This window comes from Pecten maximus, chromosome 19, assembly GCF_902652985.1.
Source record: "Pecten maximus chromosome 19, xPecMax1.1, whole genome shotgun sequence".
NCBI classification, from domain to species: domain Eukaryota; kingdom Metazoa; phylum Mollusca; class Bivalvia; order Pectinida; family Pectinidae; genus Pecten; species Pecten maximus.
Genome location: NC_047033.1, coordinates 19,145,969 through 19,159,520, shown reverse-complemented (window position 1 = coordinate 19,159,520; position 13,552 = coordinate 19,145,969). Strand labels below are relative to the sequence as shown.

The 13,552-nt window shown below is 38.7% G+C and overlaps 1 protein-coding gene across 2 annotated transcripts in view; it reads right to left on the bottom strand.

Annotated features, from left to right (window-relative positions):
• LOC117317617 (ly6/PLAUR domain-containing protein 6-like) overlaps positions 1-13,552 on the bottom strand; it is a 31,625-nt gene that overhangs the window by 16,814 nt on the left and 1,259 nt on the right. Inside the window, exon 1 of one of the 2 annotated variants that reach the window (XM_033872468.1) lies at positions 485-607. The exons of the other annotated variant lie outside the window; for it this stretch is intronic. The gene's annotated coding sequence lies outside the window, so the exon portion shown is untranslated. Of the gene's footprint in view, positions 1-484; positions 608-13,552 lie in introns of those variants that run through there. 2 annotated transcript variants of the gene reach the window in all.

Below are 13,552 nucleotides of genomic sequence, written 5' to 3'. Positions count from 1 at the left end.
ACTTTGTGTATGGTTTGACAAATTCGGCGATCAATTTAAAATAAAATTTTAATTGTATTTAAAATTTTAAAATAACCTGGGAGAATAGTTTGATCGCAAATACTTGAGCGTAAAACAGGCGCAAGTCCGAAATCATTAGATTGTCAAAGAGGATACGGTCATTAGAACAATTCATCAAGAAAATACACTTTTAGCGTTTATTAGTGTTAAAGATGCAGAAGAACCCCGAGGATCTGTATCTACCAAAATTTTTCACCAATACACGAGGTTCGCGGGAACTATACTTAAGTAGCCGATATTTCGGTCTCTGATCTGTTTTAAAATGTCAGAATTGATAATTTTACAACAAATCTACATAATAATATTGCTCTGTTACAAAGAAAGAATTGACTATATACATTTACGAAAATATTGGAAACCGAAAAGGGGCAATCACCGGTAGCCATTAATTAAACAAGATTAAATTTAATTAAGAATAGCTTACCTACTTCCTTCCAATATGTGTGTTCACTTTCAGTAACAATATATCCGTAAGGTGCTACACGTTCAACTGTTAGTTTGGGAATGTCGGAGATTTTGTTTTGTACAAAGGATTATGTCTGTGTATATATGATATATACAAAGATACATACACAATAATACTCCAAATAAACTCGGCAATTTGAGTCTTTACGTATACACACTGTCCAACTGAGGAGCTTCTGTGTTGTCGCCGAAACTCGAGAAATGAAATTAAGGCTTCAATGTTAAGTAAACGTCGACCCAATTATCTCACAAGGGGGCGGGGTCATGAGTACAATAAATCATTATTTGTCAATAATTGAAAGGCTAGGGCGATAAACGCTACAACAATAGCCGGGGACGACGAAACAACACGGGGTCCCTTGTTAGGGGACGTTGGGTAAACATCGTACAGGTGGCATTAGACTGATTGGCATTCTATGCTAATTAGCAGGTAATAGGATATTAGGGGTACTAATAAGGACTCAAACATTGCCAGACAATGTGCTCTGGGAGTTTATTTAGCGACTCTCGTTTAGATGCGATAATGGTAAGATTTCGGGAGAAACAACACCCCATCTGTCTGTCAGTCGACTTCTGACATGTTGTGTACAGGTATGTCAAATTTAATGTTTGGACGGCGCGTTCGATATACATGACATCTATCATTTCAAACTTTCAACTTTATCTAATTCTCTTTAAAATAGTATGTACAGAGAAAACATGTATACAAGACATTTTACTGACTTGTACAGATTACGTAAGTGAACAGATTACGTAGTACAGGTGCATGCAGCATTGTAACAATGGTTCTGCGGGAGGGTGTGGTGAAGCATAATTAGTAATTATAATTAATTATTGATGCTAGTATAATTGAACGTTTTCTCCCGTAGAAACGCTAAATATCTCTGTGATTTTTTTAAAATTCTAAACAAAAATAGATTAAGTGAGCCCTCCTGGTAGTAGATGTTATCAGAGACGTAAATCTAGTAAGTTAAATAAGTCTACTAAATGTGTTGAATTATAGCTGTCAGATACAACAATGCATGCTGAATAAATGAAAATAAAATTTGTCCATGATAACCTACACTTACTATAGGATTTGTATCTAAATTGTGACGTGATCGATCACAACGACAGGGACAGCTGTAAAACAACACTTTCACAACATTTACATAAGGATATGATTCATCACGCACTCATATTAGGATTCATAATATATAGGTCACTGTGACCTGATTCACAAAATCGTGTCGATTTCGTTCTGTTATTTCTGAAAAACAATTCTTTAATTTATCCCCGATTACTGTCGGGCTTAATTTATCGATAAATCTCGTGTGATTTGTGAGTGTACGTGATTGAGATCATTTTAAATACCGCAGTACCACACACCTGTTGAATCCTCACACAAATCGGAATTTAAACTACCAAAATATTGACACTTTAAATTAATGTTTGACACTAAATCACATCTATATTTGTCCGTTCTGACATTTCAAGTATTTTTAAATGTACCTGACATCTATACACAGAAAGGTAGAGTTATGTTTTAACAGGTAAGGTTTATGTGTTTTAAGTCGAACACGAACATTCTATCACGAATGACATTACACAGAACCTTGTTTTACATACTGTCGCCACCACAATGACGTAATATATGTAGTGGTATTGGACTGGGCTGAACGCCGTGGCCAGGTGACATCCGTCCAGAGTTCGGGGGACCCGGTTCGAGTCCCGGTCTGACCGTTGAATATTTTTCAATTCTTTATTAGTCTTGAGAGTATACATCTCATCAACATAATACAGTTACAAGAATACAGGAATATAATTCAAGTCAGCTCGGGTAGAGCAATGCACTGAAATATGACATTATAGCATGCACATATCTATATATACAAAATGTACATGTGACTCAACCGGGTAAATAAATAGTATGGATCAAACTACTAGTTACTAGAAGCCATCAGAGTAGAACGTAGTAAAGATGCTTGGTATAAAAACTTGCCCAGATTACCTATTGACTGCGGTCGGTCAAAAACGTTTAAAACTAAAACAAAACAAATAAACTAGGACTTATGTTGCCACGTCATAACAAAGTTTTGTACATATGTATATATTTAGACTTTGTGGGATTAAACAAAATTCAAAGTTCCCAGTGTCAGCACCATATTTAAAACGTACCACCTGAAGAACTTGAATTTGAACTTTTTAACGTGTTGTTATCGACGTTTTAAGTTTGTATCTTCAGTTTTATTGAAATTCATGAAATTATAACTCTCACCGTTATCTTAGTTAATGATGCATTACAACTCCGTATAGCAAAGGTAGGTATGGACGTAGGCGTTCAGAAGACTTTAATGTATGGCCTTTCCCTGTTCCGGAACATCAGACTCCGTTCCGGTTATTAGATATGACGTTATCTTTAAAGCGGTCGATTTTCGTCCCGTAAAATATGCCCATTCAGGTCCACTTTCTATGTTAAATTAATAAAACCTTGTAGTATTTTTACCTGTAGATAAACAGGGTGATTAAATTATCTATAAGATTGACAGGTGATTTTACAGGTACACGGTAAAAATTCTCTACCCGTTCCGCATTCCGCAATCTGTATTATAAAAATATCGTAAACCCATGTCTAATTGTACCTGTGAATGGTTTTATGGCCATTTCACATGGATAACGTTTTCACAGACAAGAGCCACGTATTATATGTGAAGCTAGAATTTCTAGAATATCACAAACAAAGTCCGTGGATATTAAACATATTCGTACAAAGCCATGAGGACTACAGGGATTTTGCATCACGAATTTCCAACCCAGGGTCCATATCATCGTCGGATACCCACGACAAGTGTATTGTAGTGTAATCAACCGTGGGTATCATATATGTATCACATATCAGGGGTGTATGCACGTCCCTGTATATATATAACCGTGGGTTTGAAATTCATGTCAAGTTCCAATCATGAGGACTATTCAGTCTTCAGGAAAATCAGCTTCACAAATACTTCAGGTTTAATCGGTTTTATTTTTGAGGAAAAAAAGAGCAAAAACAAAAACCTACCACCTGTATGCCTGGAGTCTGTACTAAGTATACCAAGTGGATCTAGGTCAGGTTTGTGATGATTCACGATTATTGATTAGATATCGCTCCGGTTTTGTCTCAAATATTGGGTATTGTCTTAGGTAAATCGGTATGACATCATTTAACGATTTTTCCAATATTTGCAGCCTGCGTCCTTAACCTACATTTCCCGCCGATAAACTGTGCTCGTGGACTGAACGTGACATGCATTGCCTTGATTGTTATGAGTTATAAAAGCGCATGCGTAAATCCCCATGGCAGAGCTCTGATCCATTTACATGCCTCGGTATCCGCTTAATCTATTTAAGCTCCCGAACCCGTCATAAAGAAACACCACTTGACTTAAAGATGGGGTTATTTGTGGAGTCGTAACCCGAATCACTACAAAATCGTCTCCGACTATCCCCTCCTTACAATTCAACAAAATAAAAACGGCGTTTTATTTATCTGCCGAAAATGCACCATATGTCGTGCGAGATAGCATATTGAACAACGCGCAAAAACTAGCGACCATAAGTGTTACCAAGCTTTTTATTATTATATGTTTTTTAAAGTTTATTCTGATTTTTTCAAGGGAAAGAGGCACTATTTTTAAGAAATCTTTCCATTTTCCCTTGACAAAGCGCGCGGGGGAGGAGGTGGGGATATCAAAAATAAATAAATTGACACGATTTCGTCATGGCGACAAATCAAGACTGGCCCTAATAAATACAGTGTTCATGGTCAGTCACTACCCTTTCCAGCCTTCCACACCAGCCCACACACTCTACAAGGCCCGTCTTTTCTGAATCAAGAGTTACCCCCCTTCGTTTCACTCTGTCAGTTGATCGCAAGAGTTGACAGTTTTATGTAACTTAATCCAATGACGCATGTCATAGTTCCCGATCGATTGCCAACAATCTGTGTGTCCGTTAATTAAGCACCTAATTTATCCCGTGTCGGACACCTCAGTCCGTGTTTTACGAACCAAGCGAGACGACGGATACTCTGTTGTATAGAACTGAATATCTTGTTTAATCCCAAATAACGTATTTGAATAATTTACACTTATCAACCCTAACTACCAATTCCACTGTCGTTATCATGCGAAACGTGAAACGCGTGCTTTACAAAAAAAATCATCAAAAAATCCAACACTACAATAATAAGGAAAACAGTTCGAATAAAACTTAGGGAAACAGTTATCATTCATTTATCCTCTTACTTTGTACTTATTATCGTTATGAACGACACAGATTTGCATAATTCAAATCTACGTCGTTGCTATCGGCGGATTAAACGTCAGATACATGATCAGGTTAATCAACATATATTGTTACACACGTTTTAAGTGGAATTTTTTGGTAGGGATAAGCATACATCCTTAACGTAATAACACAGAAACAGGTACCATACACCCTTAACGTTATTTCACAGAAACAGGTAACATACACCCTTAACGTTATTTCACAGAAACAGGTAACATACACCCTTAACGTTATTACACAGAAACAGGTAACATACACCCTTAACGTCATTACACAGAAACAGGCAACATACACCCTTAACGTTATTACACAGAAACAGGTATCATACACCCTTAACGTTATTACACAGAAACAGGTAACATACACCCTTAACGTCATTACACAGAAACAGGCAACATACACCCTTAACGTTATTACACAGAAACAGGTATCATACACCCTTAACGTCATTACACAGAAACAGGTAACATATCGTTATTACACAGAAACAGGTAACATACACCCTTAACGTTATCATACAGAAATAGGTAACTTACACCCTTAACGTTATTTCACAGAAACGGGTAACATACACCCTTAACGTTATTACACAGAAACAGGTACCATACACCCTTAACGACATTACACAGAAACAGGTACCATACACCCTTAACGTCATTACACATAAACAGGTACCATACACCCTTAACGTTATTACACAGAAACAGGTAACATACACCCTTAACGTCATTACACAGAAACAGGCAACATACACCCTTAACGTCATTACACAGAAACAGGTAACATACACCCTTAACGTCATTACACAGAAACAGGTAACATACACCCTTAACGTCGTAACACATAAACAGGCAACATACACCCTTAACGTTATTACACAGAAACAGGTAACATACACCCTTAACGTCATTACACAAAAACAGGTAACATACACCCTTAACGTCATTACACAGAAACAGGTATCATACACCCTTAATGTCATTACACAGAAACAGGTAACATACACCCTTAACGTCATTACACGGAAACAGGTAACATACACCCTTAACGTCATTACACAGAAACAGGTAACATACAACCTTAACGTTATTACACAGAAACAGGTATCATATACCCTTAACGTCATTACACAGAAACAGGTAACATACACCCTTAACGTCATTACACAGAAACAGGTATCATACACCCTTAACGTCATTACACAGAAACAGGTAACATACAACCTTAACGTTATCATACAGAAACAGGTAACATACATCCTTAACGTTATTACACAGAAACAGGTAACATACACCCTTAAAGTTATACACAGAAACAGGTAACATACACCCTTAACGTCATTACACAGAAACAGGTAACATACACCCTTAACGTCATTACACAGAAACAGGTAACATACACCCTTAACGTCATTACACAGAAACAGGTATCATACACCCTTAATGTCATTACACAGAAACAGGTAACATACACCCTTAACGTCATTACACGGAAACAGGTAACATACACCCTTAACGTCATTACACAGAGACAGGTACCATACAACCTTAACGTTATTACACAGAAACAGGTATCATATACCCTTAACGTCATTACACAGAAACAGGTAACATACACCCTTAACGTTATTACACAGAAACAGGTAACATACACCCTTAACGTCATTACACAGAGACAGGTACCATACACTAGATTTGTAATACAATAGTCCATGAGAGGGCTTTAATAAGTTGATAAAAGTTGTGCCCAATCCATTTGTTTACGTTATTACACAGAATAGACATCACACACCCTAACTCTACACGGATATCAACATACCAACAGATTTAACGACACATACTGTCGTTCGTTGTCTGACACGTCCAGGGATTGTCGAGGATTCGATATTTTATGACACTAACACAAAAATCACACTTGTCTGACATGTTTACTCAGTCGATTCCATCAGATGAAAAGTCCTGATTCAACATTTTTGTTCACCCTTACTAATTCATTTTCAAATTTAGAAATAGTTTTATAATTGCTAGACTGACAAGATAATTGAAAATAATTTTACATGTTTTGACTTCATAAAACAGTTGGGTATAGATTTTATCACACTGACATATTATTTACTCCTTAATGTAAAACTATTTGATTGGCAGTTTTTTGTGGAGTTCTATTGTCGGCCCTTCATCTATGACAAGCGACATTTTAAGTTATGTTGAAAGCTCTCCGCCCCTCTATCAACTTAAATTGATCGTTATTAATTTAACTACAATGAACAACAAATCTTGTCATTTTTTAATTTCATTTTCACTTCGATACAAATGGCAGGGGATAGATCGTTTTACCGACGACGATAAAGAAGGCAGGGCGATAGGCGGAGATATTACGGTAAATAGACACAATAGATGTCATGATAGCAGACAGCGGTGGCCAAGTGACTAAGGTGTCCCGACATTTTACCCTCCACCACGGGGTTGTGAGTTCGAAACCCACGTAGGGCAGTTGCCTTGTACTGACCGTAGTCCGGTGGTTTTTCTCCGGGTACCCCCGCCACCTCCAAAACCTGGTACGTCCTTAAATGACCCTGGCTATTAATAGGACGTTAAACAAAATAAACCATACCTTACCTACTGTTTATAATATTTGATTGTAAATTCGCCTCTAATAGCTATCAATTATCAAAAACACATATATTGTATATTATTTCCTCAAATCTGATACCTCTTATATATACCCATCCAGGCTGAGGAGAGAGAAAAAACGAGGCTCGCAATTACTTTTGGGATAGTTTTCCTAAATATGTTTTATACGGAGGGGATATCGTCATGAAATCGACCAAAATGATCTTGTAGGCCTATCTCGATCTCAATCTCGATCCGATGTAACTCTTACACACACATACACACACATACTATATACATGTAGTCTCAACTGAGGCGACTAATGCGTATCACATTGGTCGCCTCAGCCTCAGATAATTTCTGTATTTTCCTGTTCATTTCTATTTACTTAGGACAAAGATGCCTGTATAAATTGGGCCCGACGATTTACAAATCTCAGTGTTTTTCCATATTGATAGACCGACACATGGCCAATCTTAGCTCTGTACAGAAGTAATGGCCTGCACCTGTCAGCCGAATCAATATCTAGGTTAGAAATCAATGATATCGATTTCGCCCGACAAGCAAGTTACGTCTCATTCAGACCTATCGGTGACATATAATACAGTCACGTGTCAGCCGACATGGGTCTAAAGTGTAAATGTTGTTTACAATTAAACTTCTGTCAATCAAATTATATCTAGTGTTCAACGAATACATTATGTCTTTGTGAGTGTAAATGGCACGTTTGTTAACGAAAAAACCGAGCGCCACCAAACGATTACTATCATATGCATTTATTGTAAACCTATGATTATAAAGCATATGTTTTATAATAAAGATCTGATTTCAATATGCAGTATGAAGGCAGACGTGTTCGATGGTGGAAGAAATATCTAGTGGGACGTGACGTAAGATATATTTGACCTAGTTTTTTTTATGGCGGGGGTCTTCACTAAAGCGGAAGACGCTTACTTTATCGAAACACGTGGCCTCACTTCCTTTGTACTTTATTAAGGATCCATACAAATCATCATTTCATCCATGAATTGTAATGTTTTTATCGATTGTCAGCTAGAATTTTGGGTTAAGCTCGTTAATTCTTTATAGAGAAGCTATCCGAGTTACGTTTTATAACTGCACGTTGTACATATTATGTAAAGAACTATTATATAACTTAATTATTTCGTGAAATCTCAGGAAACTCGTTTTATCACACAACTATCAATTTCTAATCTGCTTATAGATCATCAATATGCATTATATTATGTAGTATATATTAATGGTAGGTATCTTAATCAGATTGGTCACGTTCTACCACGTAAAATGATATAAGGACATATCGTGAGATACACGTGTACTAACACTAGTGTGACGTCATTAACAAATGACATTATGACGTCATTAATCATTAATTAATGACGTCATACAATGCATTGTCTCGGTGACGAGTACGCACTTCAGAATTGAAATTCGACAGAAATTAATTTTCGTTTGTTTTCTCTGTATAATGAGTTATGTGATTAAATAGCTATTGCAATCTTGACTTCTCGATGTTGTAATATGAAATGCATTAATCCTCTTGAATGATTCAATGTCATTCCTCAAATTGATTAAGGCATAAAACATAATTGAGCCTGTTTGATAAATTCGGTATCGCGTAAATGCCGCCATGTAAAACGCCTCTGATGTCAGTCAATAAACCGTTTTTGTCACGCTTTTGAAATACCTAATGTCCTTATATACCTTATTTATAGAAGTAAATATTATCAGGAAAAAAAAGTTTTTGTGTTGATCACTTTGAAATCTACTGCATTTCAAATTTAGTATGTTTTAAGTTTAAGTATTAAACAAATACGACACATTGTGTTGTCTTTAATCTTTTTTTTCTGACCGAGCATTATAAAATCTTATAACTATGGTGTTCCGTTAGGGCCAAATTTCCAATATCGCTCCTTCGACCTATACGCGAAGGAGCGAAAACACGATGGCGAAAGAGCGAAGTTCCATCGCCATCGTATTTTCGCTCCTTCGCTTCCTCGCTCCTTCGTCATCGTGTTTGCCCTCCTTCGCCATCGTGTTTTCGCTCCTTTTCGCGTTTAGGTCGAAGGAGCGAAGGAGCGATATTGGAAATTTGGCCCTAACGGAACACCATACATACATAATTTTTCATGTAGAATTTTTTTTTGTCTAAATTGGACAGCGGAATTCCTTTTTTTTTCTTTTTTTCTTTTTGAAATTTTTAAGTTTTAAAAATCTACATTAAATACATATAATTTACATGTAAAGTTCCACCTATACTGTACAGACTGAGTTATATAGAGATACTCACCTAATGTCAGTCACATATTTAATCCATCCGAATATTAGTGATAGTCATTAAAGTTACTGTAGAATAGTAGATAATTCACACAGAGTCATCACCGTCCAATTTCTGATTCATAAACGCCACAAATACCAGGCAGCTTTATACAAAATGCACGTGCATCTCTCATGGCCTTGCGATAAGTATCTCGGGATTGTCTTTAAACCGAGTTATTGAAGAACGGTTAATTTTACACGTATATTCATAACATTATTACAGAGAAGAACTACTACAACGCTTCGTGCTGAGCGAGCGTGCATTTACATCTGTAATGGCCGTGCGCGGTAAATGTCTGTGAATGGTCAGGAGGTATTTGAGTTGGAGGGGAGCAGTGTGTTATGTTTTTTATCATTACAGCTGACTGAGTCATCACCGATCGATTAACGAGAGATACAACACAACATCCATAGGAATGAGACAGACTCAACGGAAATTAATTCACAAATCTCGTCACGTGAAGAAATGCACGTGCATAATTCACGTGGGAACTTTTTAGACTGAAACTTTAACCCTTACACTGATCCGCGAGGAATTAATTACTTGTGTACATTTGTAATTAAAACGCCACCACACAATATTACGGAAGGAATACAGCTATTAGCCGTGTTATATTGTACGAAAACATCTGGGCTGTACCGAAATAACAAACAGCACTTAACATATGTTGTAAAATAGAAAACCCAGGAACGAATTATGTAACGGTACTCGTCTGTTTCCCCAGACGATGGCCAAATGCTACAACTAGTTGAAATGCATGTTATGCACGTGTGCATGTAAATGCATCATGATCAGCAGGTCTGTGCATCCCCGGGGGACAAATAGAAACCTAACAGGCACACAATTATCAGGAAGAACATTCTCTCGATATTAACAGTTTCCCATTGTTAGCTTTACCAATTTGTTGGGAAATTGTATGATAAAAAACAAACAAACACACACACACACACACACACAAACACAAAAATTAAAACAACAAAAACAAACTTTATTCTGGATTCCCTTATAGAGCATCTATTGAGGACTAAAACCTGGTCATTCGAGGAGAAATGAAAAGGAAAATAAACGATGTTCTTTAAACTGACTAAGCTTTTAAGATGCGGCATCCGCAACCAGTAATGCATAACAATGAATTGTCGATTTCATGGAACATTGACCGATCATTTCAAGCACCAGTGCATTCTGGGAGGATAAACAGCTGTTCAGCAATGATATCACGGATACCAGATGCTGACGTGCGATTTTTACAGTTATATCTAAAATCTGTTTCTTTTTGAGTTATTCAAATAAAATTGCTTCGGTGGTGGGGATGACACCATTTTCGTTACACACCTGCGCTTGAAGAGAATGGGTAAAGAAGGGAACATTGAGAGAAATGGAATGAGAGAGGAAACGCGGAGATAGAGAGAATGAAGGAAAGAGAAAGATTGTGGAGGGGCAAAGGCATGAGAACCAAAATGAAAAGGAGAAAAATCGAGCTGGGAGAATAAAGGGCCAAAGAAAGGGCCAAAGAAAGGGCCAAAGAAAAGAAAGGGCCAAAGAAAGGGCCAAAGAAAGGGCCAGGGGGCAAAGGAGGTGGGCGAAGGGTGGGGGTTGGCTGGTTAAGGGGAATGAGAAGAAATCAAGAGAGGCAAGGGGGGGGGGGGGGGGGGTCATATTTAGATTCACGAGAGAAATCAGGTGTACAGAAGAGGAAGAGGCGAGGGAAGGGACAATGCCGTGATGACGGGTGGAGAAACTGAGAGAGCAAGAGAAGTTTGGAGGTAGAAGGGGCAGAAAAGCTGAAAAGGATAAGGGAAAGTTAGGGGTGTGGGGCGATGAGGGGCAGAAAAACTGAATGGGCAATGGAATGTTAGAGGCATGGGGCGATGAGAGGCGGAGAAGATGAATGGGCAAAGGAAAGTTAGAGGCATGGGGCCATGAGGGGCGGAGAAGCTGAATTAGCAAGGGAATGTTAGAGGCATGGGGAAGGAATGAGAGGCGAAGAGGATGAAGGGGCAAAGAGATGCAGTATTGACGACAAACGTCATTTCGGTACTCAAGTGTGAAGTTTAATTCCTATAATATGACACAGTCCATTGGCAGTCGGGTGATAATCAGCCGAGGTGATCACACAAATATTATAATGGAGGGTTACTTCAGACTGTCAGAGTGTCCACGTATCAGACTGTCCATGGTGTCCACGTATCAGACTGTCCGCGGTGTCCACGTATCAGACTGTCAGAGTGTCCACCTATCAGACTGTCCATGGTGTCCACGTATCAGACTGTCCGTGGTGTCCACGTATCAGACTGTCCATGGTGTCCACGTATCAGACTGTCCATGGTGTCCACGTATCAGACTGTCCATGGTGTCCACGTATCAGACTGTCCATGGTGTCCACCTATCAGACTGTCCATGGTGTCCACGTATCAGACTGTCCGCGGTGTCCACGTATCAGACTGTCAGAGTGTCCACGTATCAGACTGTCCATGGTGTCCACGTATCAGACTGTCCATGGTGTCCACGTATCAGACTGTCCATGGTGTCCACGTATCAGACTGTCAGAGTGTCCACGTATCAGACTGTCCATGGTGTCCACGTATCAGACTGTCCGTGGTGTCCACGTATCAGACTGTCCGTGGTGTCCACCTATCAGACTGTCCGTGGTGTCCACGTATCAGACTGTCCATGGTGTCCACGTATCAGACTGTCCATGGTGTCCACGTATCAGACTGTCCGTGGTGTCCACCTATCAGACTGTCCATGGTGTCCACGTATCAGACTGTCCGTGGTGTCCACCTATCAGACTGTCCATGGTGTCCACGTATCAGACTGTCCATGGTGTCCACGTATCAGACTGTCAGAGTGTCCACGTATCAGACTCCATGGTGTCCACGTATCAGACTGTCCATGGTGTCCACGTATCAGACTGTCAGAGTGTCCACGTATCAGACTCCATGGTGTCCACGTATCAGACTGTCCATGGTGTCCACGTATCAGACTGTCAGAGTGTCCACCTATCAGACTGTCCATGGTGTCCACCTATCAGACTGTCCATGGTGTCCACGTATCAGACTGTCCGTGGTGTCCACGTATATACAGCGTACTGTACATTTTGTTTTGTTTCTATATTATCAACATACATATATAAATGTACTTCACATTCATACTGAAACTGTCAGGTCGTTTGAAGCCATAAAAACAGCGTTAAACGTTTCTCTCTGTCATGGCAAAAGCTTCAATTACCTTAACGATGGTGTGGTCCTCACCTGAATTTATCTGGAGTCATTTTAAACGATAATACACAAACAAAAACTGTATTTGTAATACGGCCAACGCAAACATCGTTAACGGTTACGATGGTCAAGGCAAGCGTAATTCGAGTCCATCCGGCGGCCATCAGGGCACTTATACCAAACATTTACATATAAATTGGACAAACAAACGATAGCAGTCCCCGTTTGTGTCCGGCAAGCCTGCCATTTTAACGGTGGGTCCAATCAATACGACTTTTGTTCCATCTACACAATAGGAATCTTGATTTTCTTTATGATTGCTGAACGATAACTGTCGTGTTAGTTTGGTGGGTTGGTGAGTATTTTATAAACTTAACAGATGAGTGGTCTAACTATAATCAATCGTGTCTCATAAGTTAAAGTGGATACAAAACTAATTTATTGTATATACCTGTAAATGACACGTACCACGTAAATAAAATAGATTGTATTGTAGTAACGGGGATCGGACATATCAGTGCTTTATCAAGCCCCTGTGTTTTATTTTGCCA